We start from the raw sequence: 22,714 nt of genomic DNA on the forward strand, positions 1-22,714 counted from the left end.
TGTATGTGCACAATTTTATGTGCACTGATCAAAGATTAAATGTCTGTTTTTGTCTGATTTATCATAGAAGGTGACAACTTAATTATGAACCAACCACACACACACACACACACACACAGCATCAGTGTCTATCAATATTCAGGTGTGTAGACACACAAACACCCTGAAAGGCGAGCAGCTTGTAATTAAACAATGCTATTTATTGATGCGTTGAGTCCATTTGTGTCATTGGTGAGTGAGGAACCCATCTGACCACACGGTTCCACGCTGAGCTGGTGCCTCCATACACTCAGCGTGGTCACACTTGTGATGCTGGGGACTGTTGCCGTGGATACTCATACCTCTCCTCCTCCATTATTGGTTGCCAATGAATTCAGAATGATGTCAGATGAAGATCAACGCTACATTGTGCTGGTTTGTTTCAGCCATGATCTCGTTTCTAAAGTGACGGCATGAATGTGCGGCTGTTCAACAGTCAGATGGGAGCTTCACCACAACACAACAATGATCAGGATGTGCTGCTGATGGAGAATTGTTGGGTGGAGGTTCATTGAAGGAGGGAGGAGCTGGACCTGCTCTACTTGGACAGAGTCAGGACAGAACTTTGGTTGGGGTTTGGTGACACAAATAAACCTGACTTAACTATTGATGGTTAAAGGTTAAGTGGTTCAATAAAAGTTCATACACACTTTTTAGACAATATTTCCATGAGCATGAATTCTGTGTGTGCATGTGGAGGAGAACAGGAGGATCCATGTTGAACTGGAGCAGCGTACATGGACCCGCGTTGGCCACCAGTAAACTCAAGAGTTGATCAGTAATATTCAGATGCTCGTCAGTTAAGCTCTTTTTAAGATTTGAAACATTTTCCAGGCCTGGAAATGATGTCTTTTTTTTCAAACAGCGAGGCTTGTCTAGGTTTTACGTGATCGTGACTTCAGCAAAATGTGCAACCGATAAACGCCGCGACCTCATCATTGGTCTCACGCTGTCTGGATTTTCAGTCCAGTCTCACGTGATGTTGACTGGGTTGTCAGAATGTTACCTGAGAGGAAGATTTGTGGGCCGCGTTTGCTCAGAGTAATCCCAGAGATCACATGTGAGCGCGCAGTCTGAGGCAGATAAACACTCGTCTGTGCCAGATTACATTCTGAGCGTAACCTCGCCAGCGCTGCTGCCAGAGGGAGCTGTGACTCGTCTCTCCTGTAAACAAGAGGACTTAAAAGGGATTGTAGTTATCCAGATGAGCTAAAACCACTGTTCTCTCTCTCTCTCTCTTTCTCTCTCTCCTCTACAAATCATTTCAGCAACGAGCGGCTTGCTGCTTTTTTCACTTTAGCCTGATTGAACGGATCTTGGGATGAGAGCAGACTGAGGAGGCGCTGCAGGAGCAGGAACTCGCTCATGGAGCTGCTCAACTCGTTTCACTGCTGCCGTGTTTGGAGGGAATTTCCTGTTTCTCTTCATCTCCTCGTGAATCTGAAAATTCTTTCAAGCTACAGTCAGAATCAATCCACCTGCGCCATGTTTGGAGGAGCCACACGTTCATCAGTTACACCAAAGTCGTGTCATCAGTAACTGACTACTCCACACAGACAGTCATGCTGTAAGGTAAACTATTACTGTCGATGAAAGTAACTAGTAATATCTGATAGATTACATTTTGACGGTAACTTGCCCTCCTCTGGCCACAGCCTCCAGAGCTGGAATGAAGATCACAGCTGCAGGTCTGCGGTGGAAGCGGCGCTGGCGCTGAACAAAGCTGCCATCGCCATGCAGAGAGGCCTCGGCTGAGGCAGTCTGGCTGCTCAGGGGGGGTTGGGGGGAATGTAAGAGGATTGGCTGTAAGTGACCTCCGGATTGTTGCCGCTGGTTTGTGACTGCAGGGGGGCGACAACGTGGAGCACTGCAACTGCGGTATGAATGTGGTGTGTCACCAGCAGGAATCTGACAGAGCGACCCAGACAGCACCTCTGATCACTGCGCACACACACACACACACACACACACACACACACACACACACACACACACACACACACACACACACACACAAAGTGGCACTATGCAGTCATTCAATCAGCCAGTCTTTTGGTGCAAAACAGGCTGTTGCGTTATCTGTTATTGTGCTGGGTGTCACTGCAACAATCCCATTGATCTGTGTGTGTGTGTGTGTGTGTGTGTGTGTGTGTGTGTGTGTGTGTGTGTGTGTTGAACCAAGGTCATGATAAGCCTGCCGACACTCACTGATGCTTCTGTAGTTTATTAGCAGCAGGTAACACACCGATGATGTCAGTCTTCTTCTCTCTTTTCCTTCTCTCAGCTTCTTCAAGGTGGAATGAGGGATCGTCGTGTTGTGACGGAGGGAGTTTCCATGAGGTTGGCAGGTAATGGAGCAGAAATACATCACCATTTCACAAAACAATAGTCAAAGGTGCTCTGGTCTGAACGATCAATCCCTCCGTTGTACGTTTATGTGAAATTTCACAAACTCTCGCCAGACTCTGATGGTGGCCGTGGCACTGATAGACTCCACTTATCTGGTGTTTTTCACTGCTGGATGATTTAGACTTTAATCATAGAGGTTGTCCGTGAAGGTTGTCCGTCCTCCGGGTCCTGGTTCCGCCTCAGTTCAGTGTTATAGTCTGGACTCATCAGGAGGGTTCTTGAGTTCTGAAGAACCCTCCTGATGAGACCAGAACTGATCTCTGGTGGGACTTTCATTCCTTTTTCATTAGTCTGAGTAGGTGTGACCTTCTATTGGCTCATCAGGTCACATGGGAGTCGCTGACCCCTCTGGTAATCATGTGGGTGGTTAGGGCTGTGGGGGGTTCCAGGTGTGGATGGGTGTTGAGTTTCCTGGGGAGGGCCTCAGGACCTGTGCAGGTGGAGGGCAGGTAGTGGCGAGGGCCTCCCTCTTTGTTCAGGGACCTGGATGGCTTCTCTCTGGCTTCGCTGGCCAGGATCTGGACCTGCTGTCCTCAGAGGAACATCCCCCCTCCTTCAGGAGAGGGGGGGACAGCAGAGTCTGGACCTGAGCTGGTGGCTCCTCTGGGCCAGCATCAGCATCAGTGTCCATCATCCATCCCTCTGTCATCCATCCTTCCATCCATCCATCCCTCCATCCCTCCATGTTCCCCCTCTTCTCCTGTTCAGGGTGGTGGGGGTGGAGCCTATCCCAGCAGCCTTCCCCCTGGACAGGTCACCAGTCCATGGCAGGGCCAACACATAGAGACAGACAACCATTGGCTCTCCCAGCCACGCCTACGGTCAATTTAGAGTCTGGATTAACCTGGTCCCTCTTGATGTCTTTGGACTGTGGAGGAAGCTGGAGTACCAGAGAGAACCCAGCAGGAACAGGGAGAACATGGAGACTCACACAGAAAGACCCCGTGCTGCAGCCGGGGCTCCACCCACAACCTTCTTGCTGGGGGGCCACAGGGAGGACCACTGCTCCAACGGGCCGCCTCTAATGTAGGAATTGAAATAAAATAATTTCCCCTCATTAATCAGCTTTCAGGGATTCAGGGCCATCTTGCCATGCCCACCGAGGTCAGAGGTTGGATTTTGATGTTGGTTGGGAGATCAAAGCATCCACATGGCGCCCTGGAAGCTGATACATTTGACATTTATGACCACAGTTTCACATCATTGTGAAAATGAGATTTATATTCCATTTCAAAGGTCTTATACCTCTTTACTGCCCTCGTCCAGGAAACAGCCGACAGTCTCTGAACATGCCCCAACCTCCTCACCTGCACCGTGGAACGAGAACAGACATAGAGTCACACAATTGTCGTTAAATCTTTAATATTTTTAAATAATATTCCATGAATATTAGTCAGATTTAAAGCCTGCTTGGTGAGTTGCTGCTCATGTGTCATGTTGTTGCAGGAGTTGGTGAGCACATGTAGCAGCACTGCTAATCGCCCCCCATGGGAACAAATAAAGTTTTCTGAATCTGAAGCTGTCATTTTTAGCAATGAACCTCGATCACAGCGTCGCTGGTTTGCTGTCATCTGCAAAACTCATATCAAATTTTCACCTGAAAAATGTGATTCAAAAGGAACAAGAGCAAGAATAATTCCGACAGTTGGTGCTGGAGCCCTAAAATTTAAAAAATCTGGGGTAGAAAAGCAGACTGGGAGGTATGCGAGTGTCCTGCATGGAGCCACCCCTGTCAAGAACTTCACTTCATGAAATTGAGCACTTAATGATGGAGGAGGAGCTGAGATCAATTATGGCTCTTGTTGCCACCATTTTCTGTCCCTCCCTGTCCAGATGATCAATGTGCGCCCTGAAGTACCAAAGCAGACATCTTCTGTTTTCACATTCCTTCAGTCAGTGTTGCCCAGGGGGGTGATTCAAGATAGGACCCCTCCTCGCTCTGAACAATGGATCAATGGCGCGACTTTGCATGTTCCTCTTGGATTCATTGAATACCTTTAGTGACCTGGTGCGCGCAGCCTGAGGACGAGGGATGATGGCGGCTGACAGAAGGAGCCGGCAGCGCTTGCTAAGATTAGACCAGGATGAACAAACGTGAATTTTCTGATCAGTTGAGACCTTGAAAGGAAACAGCCGTGTATGTTGGATGCACGCCAAGATGAAGCTGGCGCTCCGGTGACGAGGTACGAGATCAAGAGCCACAGCCACTGGTAGCTGTTGACCATGCAACACCTTCTTCTTGTCTTTTCTTTTTTTTTCTCACATCAATTTAAAGTATTTGAAGTTGAACCTGACTGTAGCTGAGCACCATGAGGATGAAAGAATCTTCCGTCTGTAAAACAAGAATCAGAGTCGAGCAGGTGATATCGGTTAGTGGATCCCTGATCGTGGAGAGCATCAGGCTGTGGATCAAAGGTGATCAGGGGGGAAGTAAACATCATCACTCCCACTCCCTCCTGTTTTGATGTTTCTTTCTTTAATTGCCCCCCACGGGGATGAATAAAGTTTTCTGAATCTGAATCTGAATCAGTCTGGACCAAGGAGTCCTGGATTTCATTAGACAGCCAGGAGATTTGGTGACCAGACGTTTCTGGACAGTTTAGCTGTTGTTAGCCATCAGTCTCCGTTAGCTTCAAGGTAAACATTTGTGGGTTGCTCTTCCTGCATTCTGGAGTCACTACGAAGTGATGAAGAGGGAAATAAAACATCTTCGTGAGCTGAATACCTCTATTAGTGAGTACTTGAAAGGTGAAATACACTTTTTGAAGGATCAGTTGAATGCCGACGTGTGTGTTGGCCCGTGTGTGTTGTGTGTTTGAGCTGCAGCAGGGAACAGGGTGTTGGCATTCAGCAGTGACATTTATCACTATTGTCTCATCTGTCAAACCCTGCTTGCTCTCTGGGTCTTTAATGTGCTAATTAGACTTCAGGGCCTCTGTTTCACAAGACCACCAACTAGATACTGATCTGTTTTACAACCTCGGGGTGGTACACGCCTCAGCACCCGGGCAGTTCTTACAGGTCTGAGCAAAGACACGAACGACTGGGGGCATCAGCAGAGGTGCAGACTCACCAAGTAGATTCATTCAGAAGAATCAGTTTGAGGTATTGACATCGTACTTCCTCTCCACCATGTTCTGACCCTGAATGAGATTCTGTTCTCTGAGGAACATCTGGATGGAATGGCAGCAAAGGTGAAGTCTCCCTGCGCTGACAGCACGCAGGTTGCAGGTGAAACCATGGCTTCTAGAGGTTAGGCCTCTGATGTCTGACAAAATCATGTACAATGTTTGAGTCATTAACAGCTCAACCTCGTCGTGGCTCCAAGCTCTTGATTCCTTTTTACAAACACTCCATTCAATAGAAGTTCAAACATCTCATCTAGGCTCCAACTCTAGATTGGAACGACTGAAAACATTTTAGCCCATTTTGATCACCATCACATTGACAATTACACCTTTAATTAGTTGGTTTTGCAGACACGTGCACTTTCATGGCTCCTTATAAAAGAGAGGGTTGAAACCTAATGGGAGGAGCAGAGGGTCACCTGCATCGCTCACACGCAGCTCACAACCACCAACACACAAAGAAAGGCAAACCTCAACAACACAACCATTTTCACACGTACAGAGTGACTGTACTCTACTCTAGTTGGAATTTCAGGCCCAAAGACAGCAGCACCGGACTGTGGAGTTGAGGGGTGGGGCAATGTGGCCGGCAGACGCAGCATCTGAGCTCCTCGCACGCTTCTCGCAATGAGATGCGTCGCTCCTAACAGCTTCAGACAGGCCAGGCTCCACTGAGCAGGGTGGTGTTTCAATATTCATGACGCTACATGACAGAGGCCCTGATGGGAGGAGAAGCTGGAGTAAACTGACGCCATGGAGAGAGACAGGTGGGGGTGGGGGGGTGTTTAGTGTAACAAAGAGAAAAAACTCAATGCTGCTGAGAAGAAACAAGTTGACGGAGTGAAAACGTGAGAAAAACTAGTGAGAGAGCTGCAGGTTCACAGGGTCACAGGCAGGCTTCGATTTCAATTTCTATAGCGCCTTTCACGACACCCAAGGACCCTCAACAATAACACAGAAAACAACAAGACAACAAATTAACAGGTGAAGACCTGGGAGAACGAGTGCCTCCTCAACAAAGATTTAAAGGATTCCAGGGTTTGGGCCTGGCGGAGGTGTGTTGGGAGTGAGTTCCACAGAGTGGGAGCTGCCACACTGAAGGCCCTGCTCCCAAAGGTGCGTTTGCTTGTGCGGGGGGGGGGGGGGGGTGAGGAGACCCAGGTTGGTTAGATACTGAGGGGCCAGTGCATGCAGAGGTTTGTAGGTGAGGATGAGGAGCCTGCAGCTGTTTGAGGGTGGGGGTGATGTGCTGCCAGGGTTTGATGTGGTTGAGAACCCTGGCAGCCGAGTTTTGCGCATGTTGAAGCCTGTCCAGAGTTTTATTGGTGATCCCATGGAGGATGGCATTACAGTGGTCCAGACGTGAGGTGGTGAAGGCGTGTATGGGTGTTTCAGCAACAGAATCAGAGAGTGATGGCCAGAGTCTGGAGGTGTTTCTGAGGTGGAAGAAGGCAGATTTGGTGACAGATTTAATGTGTGAGTCAAATGAAAGGGTTGAGTCCAGGATGACACCCAAGTTGCAGACCTCCGTGGACACCGAAGTGGAGACACTATCCACTGAGAGGACAAGATCCACAACCTTGTGAAGCAGAGAGTTAAGAGCGATGGCAATGACTTCTGTTTTCTGGCTGTTGAGTTGGAGCAGGTTGGTGGTCATCCAGGATTTTATTTCATGCAGGCAGTTGATAAGAGATTGGGGAGGGGTGGGTTGGGCGGATGGTGATGTGCTGAGATACAGTTGGGAATCATCAGCATAGCAGTAGAAATGTAAACCATGACAGCGGATGATCTGACCAAGTGGGAGCATGTAGATGGTGAAGAGGAGGGGGCCAGGGACAGAACCTTGTGGAACACTGAGTCGACTGGGGCAGGGTGAGCTGGATCCATGAATTGTGATGAACTGTTTTCAGTCAGACAAGTAGGAGAGGAACCAGGACAGAGCAGTACCAGTGAGTCCAATGCGGTGGGAAAGTCGTGTCAGAAGAATGGAGTGGGAGACTGTGTTGAAGGGAGCGGTAAGGTCCAACAGGACCAGGATGCTGATGTTGCCAGAATCCGCAGCCCTCAGGAGGTCATTTGTGATGCTCAGGAGGGCTGTCTAAGTGCTGTGGTGGGTCTTGAAATGGTTCATACAGTTCATTGGTGGACACGTGATGGTGGAGCTGGGTGGTCTCTCGACTGTCTTACTGATGAAAGGGAGGTTGGAGATTGGTCAATGGTTGCCAAGGTCAGTGGGGTCCAAGCTGACCTTTTTCAGGATGGGAGTGACAGAGGCGGTTTTCAGCTGATGGGTACCGAACCAGACAGGAGAGATGCATTGACAATGCCTGTATTGTGAGAGTTGACAGATGGGAGGCAGCCTTGACCAGAGCTGTGGGCATGGGGTCAATGGAGCGAGTGGAGGCCTTGGCCTTGGTGACCAACCAGGCTTGAGCTCGTTACCTCCATGATGTAATCTGTTAGATATTACTAGTTACTTTCATGGACAGACACTTACAGCATTACTGTCTGTGTGGAGTAATCAGTTACTGATTACACTACTTTGGTTTAATTGGTAACATGTGACTCCTCCAAATGTGGAGAAGATGTATTTTTTGACTCTTCAGCTTGAAAGTAGGGTGTCTATAGGGACAAGGGGTCTATAGGAACTAGGGGTCTATAGGGACCATGGGTCTATAGGGACCAGACATCTATAGGGACCATGGGTCTATAGGGACCAGGCATCTATAGGGACCCTGTGTCTATCGGGACCAGGCATCTATAGGGACCCTGTGTCTATAGGGACCAGGCATCTATGGGGACCATGGGTCTATAGGGTCCAGGCATCTATAGGGACCATGGGTCTATAGGGACCAGGCATCTATAGGGACCATGGGTCTATAGGGACCATGGGTCTATAGGGACCAGGCATCTATAGGGACCATGGGTCTATAGGGACCAGGTGTATTCATCATAATAATCTCATAACTCACATTTGAGAAACAGTCAGTCAAACTAATCAGGACCAGGTGTTTGCTCCAAAGCTTCTGCACGTGCTCAGATGGACGGGAGACCAAGGCAACCCTCCATCTCACAGTGTGAAGGCAGGATGACGCCAGGCGAGCCGGGGCCCATCCCTCCGACTGTATCTAACCAAAAGTGACAGCCCCCCCCTCCAGAAGAGCCTTCCTCTTTTGCAAGGCTTCAAATCCTATTTGCCTGCCCCACCCCCTCACCCCCTCACCCCCTCACCCCCTCACTCCCACTCTCCCTTCTCTCATCTTCCTCTCTCTATTTCTAATGAGCGTCGCCTATGTAGTCTTATATTTTTAATACTGCACCCGGGGGGTGGGGAGGGGGAGGGGAAGATGGGTTTTAAATGGCATCTCGTTGCTGAATGCCAGTAAATTGATTATTGAACAGCAGGTATTCAGAGCGTGTCAGATTATGCGATGAGTGCATGATAGGAAAACTTTGCGCTGTACTCAATCAATCGACACCAGAGACGAGCTGAAGCGCTGATAAGCCCACGCTGCCTCGGCTGGGGGGGGGGGGGGCAAGTCGATGAGGCGAAATGTGAGGCGGGTCTGGGGATCCAGCAGCGTGTTTGCCTAGATTTAGATGTGTGTCTGTGTGTATCATGATGCTTAAATATGAATGTGTGTGTGAGTGTGTGTGTGTGTGCTGGGAGAGCAGCGTGCAGTATGTGGGTTAGGGTGCCGTCCTCCTGGTTAATATTTCATCTCAGCTCAAGCACAAAGAAATGAAGAAATGGGGCAGAGACACAGCAGCGAGGCAGAGACGAGTGTGTGTGTGTGTGTGTGTGTGTGTGTGTGTGTGTGTGTGTGTGTGTGTGTGTGTGTTCACGTCTTCAGTTTTCGTGACTGTGTTGTTTGATTTATGTTTGTATGTATAAATGAAGCCGTACACTGTCTCCATGCAGCCTCGTGAACACGTCCTCGTAGATAAATATCACACCGTTCGTGTCGAGGGCCTGGGATGATACGGTACCTGCCTGGAATGTCTCCATGGCGATACTAAACAATACTACAACAAAAACCTCAAAAAGCAAGTAGAGGTAGTGACAAGTAAATCTTTAAATCTGTTCCTGCAACCTGGAACAGATTTAAAGAACATAAAAACAAATTCAACACTTCAAATATCTAAGAAATGACATTAACTGAAAGCTCCAACAAGCGACTGTTAGCCTGCGCTCATGAGTAGCGGGAGGAGGTGAGTTTTTCCCAGCTGGATTAATTGCATGAATTACCAGAGGGAGGATCGAGGCAAATGCTAGAAGTCATGTGACCACCAGCAGCGGCTAATGTAGGTGCTAGCTGAATCTTCTCCAGGATTCCTGGGGACAGTGTCGGGCTCTGTTGGTAGTGGCAGTAATCAGTGTGGAATCACAGGATTGAACTCTGAACACTCGTTATGGAAAACACACCTTGACTATTTTACAGTTTTGCCTTCAGTTGGACTGAGACGCACCAGGTTTGAGGTGTTTTGTGTCGCAAGGGTCAGCACAAACGACGTCCTGACGATACGAACCCAGAGTTGGACAGAGGGAGAAAGAGAGGTGAAAAGGACTGAAGAGGAGGAGTGACGCTCCTCATAAAGGCCATTGTGGCTGCTTGAGGAGGAGGATCCAGGAGAGGTGACCTGATGCTGTGGGGACACGGTGACGCGGGGTACGTCTCTAGGAGATGAGCTTTCTGCCTGAGGAGGCGGGGGATTCTGCTGGCTGGAGGGGCCCGGCGCTCACAGCGGGAGCTCTCGTCTTTAGCTGCTCGTTCAAAAACTCATGCATTGTGAAATGAGGCTTTTTCCTCTCAAAGGAGTTCAGGCTCCCGCCATTGTGTCTGAGAGCAATGCTGATGTGCTCAACTGTAACACTTCTAGCCACTGCTCCTCACACCCTCCAGAAATAGTGTCACTGTGACCTTTCACCTTTGACCGCCACAAACTTTGCAATTCATCCCTGAGTCTCAGTGGACATCTGTGCCAAATTTGGAAACATTTCCTCAAGAATGGGATGGAGGGACAGCCTGGGAAAACATCCGGCTCCCTGCTGGGGAACGGCATCAGGATCCATTTTCGGATCGCTGTCTTCCTGGAGAGGCGGGATCTGATCAGCAGTCGGCGGTTTGGGACCAGATGAAGGCGGCTGGCGAACAGCAGTGCCATTAAAACACACAGAGGTTCCAAAATTGAGCTGAAAAGCGGTTCTCCTGTTATGATGCTCTTAACGCTGACAGCATCCCAGCATTCGAACACAGAGGCGACCGGGCAACCCATCAGCGACGCTGAACCAGCCGCCATCAGCGCCACTACTGCCTCTGCTGGTGGGGGAGAGGAACAGCCCTCTGGCCCCCGATGCTCTGCTGCAGAGGGCCAACAGGAAGTGGCCTCCTTGGCCTCGGAGCGTCACGGCAGCACAGGAACACGGCACAGATGTCAACTCCATCAATGCAGACAGGTTTGCTTGTTGGTGATGAGGTGATGAGTACAAATGCCACTCACGTACATTTACTCACCGTGACCACTCACGCTAAACAGCTAACAGGCTAACAGGCTAACAGGCAGGTTATCTGTTCCAAACCGTTCATAGAACTCTTCCAACAAGTGCAGGAAGGTTCCCATCAACTATTCTACCGTAGAATCTCCATATAAATGTGTGGACCAGTCTATGGACACTTTCTTCATCATCATCATCATCACCACATCAGCAGCTGCGAGGCGCTCGCCGTGTTCGTGGTCATTTCTGGTCCCGAGACCTTCAGTCCGTGCAGCAGTCGCAAGCTGCAGGCAGGTGTCCTCTCAGTGGGGTCCGGCCCCCCAGGGGTCCCCCAGGCTCCTCCCCTGGGCCCTCAGCTGAGAGCAGGCGGGTGTCTTTTCATTAACAGCTTGTGAAAGAAGATTCTGGTGATTAGGAGTTAAAACATCAGCGAGCAGAAGTCCCAGGTGAGGTCGACCCCTCACCAAAAAAGTCAACAAAAGATTTCTTGTAATTAAAATATGACTTTTCTCATTTATAATAAACATACAGATAAATAAATGTCTTTGGTGATTTTGATGTAAAAATGAGAAAAGGAGAGGAAGCAAAATATAAAAATCCTGAAAATATGATACAGTAATAAAGGGAATGAATCAAATGAAGCCTGTCAGGTGAGGTACGCAGAACAGGTGAAGAATCAGAAGAGACTAAAGAACACACGTAGGACAAGAAATCCATGAACGCATCCATGCAACATGTGGGGTGGGGACTCATATCATAAAATGAATGCTTAAAAAGACAAACAAGATTACAAATTACATTTAAAAAATAACAAAATGAGAAAACAGATGCAACCTGTCTGGTGACTGGACCACACATGAAAGACAGACAAGGAGAAAACGGAACTATGAGAGTATGAAGTGTAGTCAACTCGACCACAAGCCTACAAATGTGTAGGAACGACAGGAAGAACAGGCGAGAGGATGAGGACGTGAGTTGAGGCGCTTCGATGACGGAGGTGCGTCGCGATGGGGGGGGGGGGCGGAGGGAGTAAATAGAGTGAATGGTGGGAGGGAGGGAGGAGAGGGGAGGGGTCACCGGTGGCAGCTGGGGGGAGGAGTGTGACGAGTCGCCCTCCTTCACTCCTCCTCCTCCGGGTGGAAACTCTCCCTCCAGCCTCGGCCGCGGACATTCGCGTGGAGAAACCTGGGGAAGCGGGACGCGGCCGCGGTGAGTTCCTGTGTCAGTGGCGGCTGTGGAGGCTCTGCGTGGCGGCCGACTACCTCAGCGGTTCCGCGGCGGCGTGCGATTTACACCCCAGCTAATCGGTTCTTTTGAGGATTTCCCTTGTTGGCGCTTCGGTCTGCAGCGGCTCCATATTTGTGCCGCGGAGGAGGCTGGAGTCTAAGTTCGGAGCCGGAGCCGCCAGTCTGTCGCCAGCCGGGAGGAGGAGACCCGACGCCGAGCGCTTCAGCCCGTGTGTCCGCTGGAAGGGAGGTGCTCCCGGGGAGGATTCACGGTCAGTTCCTGTCTTTGGTTCTTTCTTGTCACGTCCGTGTTGTCTCCGGTCTCCCCGCCTGGCTGGGGTGGGAAGTGTTCGGTCAAGGAGATCCCGGTCGGCAGCCGGAGAGTCGAACCAGCACCGGAGGTCCGTCAGATCCGCGTAGATACGGTGCGCTTGTTTATGCCTCCGGGTGCCGCCGCCGGCTGGACTCGCGGTGATTGCCGTTTTACCAGCCGGCTCCTTCTCCCCGCTCCCCGCCTCCCTCACCTCTTCTCCTCGCGTCCTTGTGCCCCCCTCGCCCGCCCCTCGGTGGCCGGCTGAAGCCACCGCTCCTCCGGCCGGGAACAGGTGCATCCAGCCGGGCCTGGGGGCAGGCCGGGGGAGGGGGGCTCTGCGTGATTAGCCCGACTGGTTTACTTCTTGCCTCCAGTGGGGGGGACGGGGGCTCGGTCGAAGCCCCGGTAAAGTGCCTCGCGAGGCGGTGACCTCATTCCTCGGCGCTGTCGCCTTCGTCCTGATTCCCGTCACGTCGCTTCGCCATGGAGACGTTTGACAGCCTGCTGGTCCGCCGGGGACGAGCCGCCCGCTGGGTCTCTCCCTGGTGAGCTGCTTCTAACTTCTCCGGTGTGCAGGTGCAGAATAGCGGGATCCACTGGGATCCTTTATTTTTTTGAAATGCTTTGCGACTTGCGATAAACCGAGTAAACCGATGTTCGCCTCATGGAGGAAGAGCAGAAGTGTGATTCTCATTCCAGGACAGCACTGGACTCGAAAACAATAACTATTATTTGTAGACGTCTTCGTGTCTGTGGTATTGAAATAAAATACTATCACAAACGAACATCGTTGTAATCTGCTAGATTTTCGTAAAGAATCGTTCGTAAAGAATCGTTCGTAAAGAATCGTTCGTAAAGAATGGCTCATCTCAGATTCCAGCACGTGAATCACCGCTGGCAGTCTGAATATTGGATTTTTGTGATTCAATGAGAAGTTTCCTGATGTTTGCTATTTCACTGATAAAATAAGAAGAGGTTCAACATGGAGCCACGTTTTGAGTCCACCATGTTTCAGTCACCTTTTGCTCCCTGACCTCCCTTTCCAGCAGTAACGATGTCATGGTGATGGGTTTGGCTCTCCTTCCTTCAGCAGCTGCTGAGCCGGGGAATGCAGAAGCGATTCGACCCAAAGAACAGAAACAAGGCGGCATTTTATCGCGATTCTCATCACGACGCTGCATCGATGTTCCTGCTGTCGATGGCGTTTGGTGATTTATGTGATGAAATCATTTCAGACTCTCATTGCTGGCGTAAGGTTCGATGTTATCATTTGTAATAATTTGGAATAGAAATTTTAAATAAAATATTTCTGACTTCAGGTCTCCACCGAGTGGTGAGTCACACGGTGTCATGTGACGCACACCGCAGGCACTTCAGCTCCACGTGGAACTGGTCGGTCAGGTTTTATAGATAAAAACCGATCGATTGGTTTGAACGAGCAGAAACACAAAAATAGTTCCAGGGTTCTTGAAGTCAGGCGAGAGGCGCCGGGTTCAGACTCCATCGATGTAAACATTGATGGAAGGTGTCTGAACAGGAACCCGAATGTCCCACGATGCACTTGGGGTCATATCGCCAGCCTCCTCTGTGGTCACCGTGGCGATGGCCGCGTCCTCTGATTGTAGTTTATGACATCAGCATGTGCAGCATCTCCGACGTGTCCCGCTTATCAACGTGGGCCATTTAATGTCCTTGAATCGAAGGTCCACGCCATGGCGGGCTGTAAAGAGCCCGTCTGGTGTCCCAGTAATGTTCGTGCTGGGAAGCATTTTTCCATCAGGGATACAGAGGGGCTCCGCGTTACGGCCTGGCTCCACTACAGAGGTGGTTTTTGGCTGCTGCGCGATGACCTTTGAGTCCTGGTAGCGATTCAATCCGTGTCTGGCAGCTCCGCGAGCTTCCCTGGAGAGAGAGTGTCCTTCCCCCACAGCAGAGATATATAGCTCCTGTTTTAATGCCATTTGATTGTTCCAAAGTACCTGGCTGCTCTTCGCCACCGGCCCGGAATAAATTAAAGGACTCAGCTGTTCAGTAATGGGCAATTTGGAGGGTTCTGAGTGGTCCCGCGGGGGTTATTATTCTCCGTCTGAAGGAAGAGGCGTCCAGGTTCACCTCCTTCCCCGCAACCCCGATAGATGTAAATCAATACTCGCTCCCCGCGTCAGCCTCCACTCCATTCTCTACTGTTCTATTGAGCTCTTTGTGACGTAAATCAGGCCGACCTGCAGCTGAGCACACTCGCCTGCTCGCCTGCTTGCGTGCACGCGTCTGTGTGTGTGTGTGTGTGTGTGTGTGCGTGTGTGTAAACAGCCGTCGTGTTGATAGAGCTGGTGTGTTTTGTAGACGAGCCGTCTTTAATCCTCCACACGGAGAACTGTGTTTGTTTCCCTGCAGTGGCAGGAAGTGATGATGATACAACTGTGCGTGTGTGTGTGTGTGTGTGTGTGTGTGTGTGCGAGGGAGGGAGGGAGGGACAGAGTGGGATTGTTGAGTTCATAACTGTGTGTCTTCAGTGAGGGCTGGTGTGCGTCTGCCTCTCCACGGCGTTGCTATGGATGTTCACTGTGTTGGTGCTCATCTCGGTGTCAGCTGATGAAGCGTCAAACCAGGACCGTGTGGAGACCAGACCTGCCTAACAAAGACAAGACCTCCTCATTCCCTACAGAAATGCTGTGTTTGCTAAGCTTCTCCCTCCGTTTAGTTTCAGTAAGTTTGAAGACTTTGAAGAACTTGAGGTTTGGCAGCCGTTTTGGGTAGAACGTAGATGGAGAGCTTGCAAACGCAAGCTAAGCTAAACGGTGAGGCCTCTTACCCTGCGCTAACCAGCTCCCTCCAGTGGTGGACTGCACATTACAGGCATACGGAGAACCATTATTAAAGTATAGATCAGGCTGATAAGAGTAAATATCAGCTATCAGCCAGAACAAAATGTTAGTATCAGGAAGGAAACATTGGTTTAGCAGCAAGAGGCTACATCCCAGGTGGTTCCAGGTGAAACTGTTGGTGGACCTGATGGTCTGGCCCCTGTACCCTGTCAAGAACTGAACCACATCAGTTACAGTTGCTGGTAGCAAAGGAACACTCAACGATTCAGAACTGTGGCAGCAGGTTTGCTTCTCAACTGCTTCAAATAGAGGGGGCTAGGCAGTAACGTTAGCCCTGAGGCTCGTAGCAACTTCAGCCAAGGGTTACTTTAAGTGATACTTCACTAAAGTGTATTTCGTCTTTCAGGTACTCTATGCCTTTTTGTTGTTATAATCTTGTTGTCTTCTTTGACCGAGCTAGTGATGCTCTGGTTAGTTTAGGTGTGCGGTCAAAATGTTGGTGGCTTCTTGATCGTACGTCTGGATTGAGGAGGCTCCTCGTGGACAGCAGATTGAGCAGTCAAAGGGGAAATCTTTCTGATGACCAGATTTGTGTTGGCAGAAGTTTATTTTCAAATGTATTAATTCAGTGGATGTGTGTGTTGATGTGATGCTGAGAATCGGTGAGAAGGAGGGGTGAAGTCCTGCGGTGCGACAGGACGGATGATGGAATGTTGAGCAGCGATCAGCCTCTGAGAGTGAGCTGACGGGGAGGCGCCGTCAAGCAGATGCTTGGTTTTTATTTTAGATTGATTGAATCAGCTGACGCCGCTCGCAGCAGAGAGCAACCAGGCTGAAAATAAACACCTCAATGTGTGCTTTGGCTGGTTTTTCTCCACGAGTGTAAAAGAGTGCTATTTGCCTGCCATGTGTCAGCTCGAGCTGGCACTTTGAATGAGTGACTGAGCAGGTTTAACCGAGGAGTCTGCCCTCCTGTACGGCCGACGGCGAAGGCCTCGGCTGGGCGGCGAGCATGAAGCTGAAAAGTGCAGGCGACTTTCCTCAGATGAGAAAAAACGGATTAAAAAACAGATTAGTGTCCCAGGCAGTAAATAACCTCATCTTGTCTTTTTTTTTTTTGATGAGGAGCTGAGGACACACACACACGGATTTATACAGCGCTTGGTCACGTGATGCTGGAGTGGTGCTATTGGTGTTTGCCATCCACAGAGGTCCAGTTGTTTCCTCTCCCAGTCTGTTTATAATGTATTTCTCCTGCAGCCTTTAAGTAAACGTGTGTGTGTGTGTGTGTGTGTGTGTGTGTGTGTGTGTGTGTGTGTGTCCAACGATTCGCCTCTGAAAGACGCTTCAGTCTTCAGGTGGAGCCTGGTGACGGGTTCTGCTGCTGCAGCCATCTTGTGTAGGTGTTGAATGTTACAGTGACACCGGAGACGTATGCAGCTGCTATCAAGGCTCGTTTCATCGTCAGTGACTAAAATCTGACCAAAGACTAAGAGGCGGGGCTGCAAACTCGTCAACAACAGAGAGAAATGTGCGGTGATCTGGCGAAATCGTTGACAGCGGTGCTGCTCGGGAGCCATCAAAGATGTTTAACCCTCTAACAGCCACACTGACAAAGGGGTGCATGGACATAGTTCAGCTCATTATTCCGTGTTTGATTGAGGGGACCCGGGGAGGGGGGGTCCCGGGGAGGGGGGGACCCGGGGAGGCGGGGACCCGGGGAGGGGACCCGGCACGTTCTCTCTGAAAGGTTTGACTTCCAGTCAGAGTTGGTCAGCCTCTCAGAGGAGGCGGACCAGACCATAATGATACGAAAGCATTCCTGCTTCACTTTGAAGGCCTGATCACTGCACTTCAAGTTTTAAGGTTAGAAGTGCAGATCAACTCCGATGTTACTGAGCATCAAAGTAACGAGCAGGAAGTGAGCTCAGCCTCTGCCGCCGTGTTGTGACGACTGATGCAGTGAAGGAGGTGAACAGTCTGTCTCTGGCCTGCTGTGAGTTGCTGTTTAGTGGTTTTGTGAGGAAACCCTAGAACTCCGCTTTGGTTTCTCCTCTTGCTTCTTTTCCCTGCTCGAAGCGTGCATAGGCCCCTACTTACATAACCATGGATGTGCTGAGCAACAACTCTAACCCCCGGATGACCGCCGCCATGTCGTTGCGTGGCTGTATGGCGTTGGCAGGGACTAATTCCTGCGTTGTTTCTTTGGCTTTAGATGAAAAATCAAGGCATATTCTTTTCTCCTTCTTCATGTGTCAGAAGAACAAACAGCAATTTTGGTTTCAACCACCTGGAAGACGGGCAGATGAAGTCGAACATACTCCCCAGACGACCCCCCCCCCCCCCGGGGTCTAGTTTCTCAGAGCTGTTTCAGAATCAATATCGTCCAAAAGAAGACGCTCCGAAAAGCCTCTCAAATGCTTTGTCTAATCTTGGGCTCCCTGCTCTTCCAGCCTCAAGTGGAAGGAGGATTCTTCTTGCGGCTCAGAGATGATGATGCCCCCCCCCCCCCCTCCTCCAAAGCTTTAGGAGGAAGTAAAAAGTGTGCATGTTGTGGCGTAAGCCCACTTGATCACATCGGGAGCTGAGATTTAGATCCAGTGTCTCCGCCGGCCTCCTCCTCCCTCTCAACCCTTCTGGGCTAAAATAGGGGATGAAGCGTTTCTCTGCCCACCGTTGGCTTCTATTCTGTCGCTGTGACTCATCCTCTCGCCATGAAACACCACTTGTGGATGCACATTCAGAACATTTGTCAGAACTTGAAATAAAGCAGTCATAGGATGTTTTAAGAGGCTTGAAAAGGTGTGGGCCTGGCCCACCGCCGCCGCTATTCTTAGTCGGAGCTGACGGGAGACTGGGTCAGATTGAGCAGATCGGGAGGCGGAGAATGGGAGGAGTGTTGGGGACAGAAAGCTGTATTTGCTCCCAGTTTTGATGAGATTGAAAGGACATTTTAGGGAAAGTTGCCTTGACAGGAAGATAGAGACCCGTCGCTCCCTGTGCTGCATTATGGAAATAAGCTAGTTAGCTTAGCACAATGAATGGCAGTGGGAAGGAAGTGTTAGCATAGCTCAGCTGAATAGAAACGCTCGGCTGTTTGGAGGCTGAAGCAGTTGAAAGCATAAATACAAGGTGGTCATTTCTGTCTGTTTAAGAAGGAAAAACAGATTGGATACTTTTCTTTCTTCCTCTGAAGTTCTTCTTTGTCTTGATGGATGCAGGTTTCTGCTGTGAGCTCAGCTGGCTGAATCCTGGCGGGTCACGTGACTCATTTGGCTGCTCCTCCCTCCTGGGGTTTGAATGCCTTGACATGAGTGAACGGATCGAACCCTGACCATGAATAACTCTCCCCAGCCACGACTCTGTCTGGATTAGAGAAGTCACACCCAGCAGCTGTGTGCAGCAGACGACACAGAATATCCAGGCGTGGACTCCGGCTGGGAGCTCAGGGGAGTGTGACATTGCTGCCATGTGTGTGGCGCTGCAGCCACCAGGGCGTGACTCCCAGTCGACCGCTGGTTTCCTGTGTCATTGCAGGGGCTTGTCTGGGTGACCAGCCAGCGGCTCCAGGTTGCTGTAGGACGGCACAGAACCGCCTCGCCGTTGAGGTTGTCATCATTGTCTCAGTGCCACGTTTTTAGAGGTTTAACCATCTAGGGTTTTCTTCTGTGTGTGTGTGTGTGTGTGTGTGTGTGTGTGTGTGTTCATGTCACTCCACCGGGTCGGTAGGGGGGAGCAGGGCGGCAGTGCAGTAATTAGTTCTGGGGCATTAACTGCTCATCACTGGACGGGTTTATTAGCCCCCTTGTTTTGGCTGGTTAGTCTTCTGGTCATGGAGCCAAATGGCGCTCCGAGTTGCCTGGTCAACCGTGGAGGAACTCCAGAGCCACGCCAGAACCCGTGAGAAGCAGCCACATGCTGCGACGTGTTGAACAGCCAATATAATTCAGCTGTGAAGACACTAAATACCACTTCAGGTCCATGAGAATGTGAGGGGAGAAAACATTTTGGTTCCCGGACTGGAACCTGGAGGAACTCCCCCAGAGCAGCTGTGGTCCAATGACATTTTAGAGTGTGTAAATTCCTGGTTGTTCATCCATCTTTTATTTTAGGATAATGTTCTATTATGTCTGTCTGGAGGTTAGGGTTAGGTTGGTCTTTGAGCGGTGGTCGTCTGGAGGCCCTCTGAGGCTCCTCCCACCATGGTAACAATAATCTGATGAGTGAAATCCTGGGTCTGGATTCACAAAACCATCTTTAGAAAATTTCCTCGTAAATGTGTCATTTTATTGTATTTTGAAAGTTAATACAGTTTTTAAGATAATATTTAAGAGCGTCAAGGATTTTGGAGGATTCTAAGTGGTGTTTCTTAGGTAACATGAACATTTTTCTAAAAAAATTACATGATAAACACATTCATAACAGTCAAGTAAGGTAAAACTACATCGCTTAGTCCCTGGTGTAGTCATTTCTTTGATACAAACGCCAAAAGCAGCACGAGTCCGGCACGTTCTACCAGTCTGAAGGCCCTGAGCAAGATGGCGGTGTCAGAGATGAAGCCAACAAACCTGAAGGCAGCATTTCTGTGTTTGTCTGTGGGTCGCTAACAGCTCTGAGGCGCAGTGCGGATGTGTTTGCTCGTGTCAGCGTCGCCCTGCGCCCGTCTGTTGGCCTGAGGGTGCGCTCATGTAAAAAGAGGCGTGGTCAAAGGTGATCCTCTCCTATCTGCTGTTCGCGGTCACACAGGTGGCTGCGTGAACACACTCGGCTTGTGTCTCAGCAACACAAACACGATCACAACTAGAACACGTGGAAGTTGACTATTGTGAGCGGGATCTTCATGCCAACCTCTGCACACCTGCCGCCGCTGCACTTCACACCCAGAATATTCCTCATTGGTTGGGCACGACTCCAAAGACTCAGCTTCAGATCTTTTCTGTTTCATTTTCCTACGAGTAACGAATGACTGGTTTCTCAAATCAGTCCTGAGGCATGAAAGGCAGGAATTAATAGAATCAAGCGATATGATGTCTGAAATCACGTGACACGCCTCCACATCCTCATAAACCGGGTTAAATTCGAGATCCTGATCGTGCTGTAGAAGCTCGACGGCAGCGTTTGACATGCTGGCGGCGGCGGCAGTGAAAGAGAACACTCGGCTCTGGATCCCGGCTGCTGACTTCAAACTTTCCATCCTCACGCTGGCATTTATTGATGCAGATTTTTGGAAACCACATGTTGAGGCATGTTGCTCGGTCATCCACGGAGGAATTCTGCTCACCGCAGCAGCCAAGACAGCCCAGAATGTCAGAGCAAACTGCTGCCATAACCATGGAGACCCGTCTGCTTCGGTGGGGGGGGGGGGGGGCGTCTCTCACAAGTACGGGTTTGTTCTTCCCGGTTGAAAGTGCGAGACAAGTATTTGACGGCCTGATGATGCCTTGGATACTGAGATAGTGAAATGCTGATTGGAGGTTTTAACTGGCGTGCAGCGTCTGATCTGAAACACGGCGCTTCTGAGGCTCCTTATCAAAGTGGCTCTGGAGGTGAGCTGGGAAGCCTCACAGGCACACGGGGAGCCAAACTAACACGCAGCCGTCGCAAGCTTACGTGGTAACATGTCACTTGACTCAGCGAGCAGCTCGCCGTCCTTCACTTGGCAGGTTTGAAGAGACAAACACAAGGAAATGAGACTGCCATGTGAAATCTAACAGTCAAACGCCACTGTGTTTGCGCGTGTGTGTTTGTGTGCGTGTGGGTATGGGGTGGGGGCCGCCTAGCCTAGCTTGGATTTACATGCTTGCACAGGTTGGGGCAAATCGGTTGCATCAGGTGGTGTGTGTCAACACACACTCACAAACAAGCAGGACAGCTTCAGGTTTCACACATTCGACAAGTTTGGACGAGTCAACAGATTCAGCAAATAGTGGCACATTCCTGCGGTGGCAAGACGCACACACACACACACACACACACATACACACACACACATACACACACACACACACACACACACACGTTTCTGTAAGGAAGACGATGTGTCTGGCGCTGCAGGGTTATTCACCAACGCCCTGGCCGTTATCAGCCTATCATCGGAGGATCATTTCGGTGTGTCTGTTTCCAGTATTCACCAATACCAACAACTCTTATTCATAAAGCTGAGCTTGAGGTGATTGAGGAACGGAGAACCACTGAGTGTGGAATTTAGTTTAAAATAAATCAACCTCCTACTTCCTGCATGTCACGTAGGTACAAAACTGCTGCATAACGAACATAGAGGGTCTGTTTTCAGTCGGCATGAAAAGGAACTACTCCTCATCCATGTCTCTCTCTGGATTTAGATAGATAGATAGATAGATAGATAGATAGATGATAGATAGATAGATGATAGATGGATAGATAGATAGATAGATAGATGATAGATAGATAGATGGATGATAGATGATAGATAGATAGATAGATAGATAGATAGATGATAGATGATATCTATATCTTTATGGACAGATAGATGGATAGATGATAGATGATAGATGATAGATAGATAGATAGATAGATGATAGATAGATGATAGATGGATAGATGATAGATAGATGATAGATAGATGATAGATGGATAGATGATAGATAGATGATAGATGGATGATAGATGGATGATAGATGATAGATGGATGGATGGATAGATAGATAGATAGATAGATGATAGATGGATAGATGATAGATAGATAGATAGATGATAGATGGATGATAGATGGATGATAGATAGATAGATGATAGATAGATAGATGATAGATAGATTATAGATAGATAGATAGATGATAGATAGATAGATGATGGATAGATAGATGATAGATGATAGATAGATAGATAGATGATAGATGGATAGATGATAGATGGATGGATAGATAGATGATGGATGGATGGATGGATGGATGGATGGATGGATGGATGTAGCTGCACCCACACTCTATATATGGGTTTCAACGAGGGGCTGTAGAGACGGAGTGGATGAACACCTTTCTAGAACCGCGGTTCTGCTGAAGCGGCTGTGTTCGCTGCATTGGGACATTGATGGATCCGTGTTTTCCTTCATAGCTGAACTCAGAACCGCCATGGAGGGCAGCGGTAGTGCGAAGCCTTTGATGAAGATGATGAGAGTCGTTACTCTGCCGTTGACGTGTTGCTGCCTCTGTGCTACCAGCTGGTGTGTGAACGGCTCCAATGATGTTGCCAGGTTCTCCTGCTTCACCAGAAGATCACCGATTGGCTCTCAGATTCTCC

General features: G+C 49.5%; 1 protein-coding gene and 1 long non-coding RNA gene across 2 annotated transcripts in view; one reads left to right on the plus strand and one right to left on the minus strand.

Moving 5' to 3' along the window:
* Nucleotides 1-3,508: 3,508 nt before the first annotated feature.
* LOC147268671 (uncharacterized) lies at nucleotides 3,509-12,680 on the minus strand. The gene is made up of 3 exons (XR_015112211.1): nucleotides 12,151-12,680; nucleotides 3,694-3,755; nucleotides 3,509-3,613 (listed from the first exon to the last, which is right to left on the minus strand). It is a non-coding gene; the product is annotated as an uncharacterized LOC147268671 (long non-coding RNA).
* Nucleotides 12,193-22,714, plus strand: part of dag1 (dystroglycan 1) — a 43,295-nt gene continuing 32,773 nt past the window's right edge. Inside the window, exon 1 of the mRNA XM_086200443.1 lies at nucleotides 12,193-12,571. The gene's annotated coding sequence lies outside the window, so the exon portion shown is untranslated. The remainder of the gene's footprint in view (nucleotides 12,572-22,714) is intronic.

This window comes from Aulostomus chinensis, chromosome 3, assembly GCF_037954235.1.
Source record: "Aulostomus chinensis isolate RoL2024-O1b breed Wild chromosome 3, RoL_Achi_v1.0, whole genome shotgun sequence".
Lineage (NCBI taxonomy): Eukaryota > Metazoa > Chordata > Actinopteri > Syngnathiformes > Aulostomidae > Aulostomus > Aulostomus chinensis.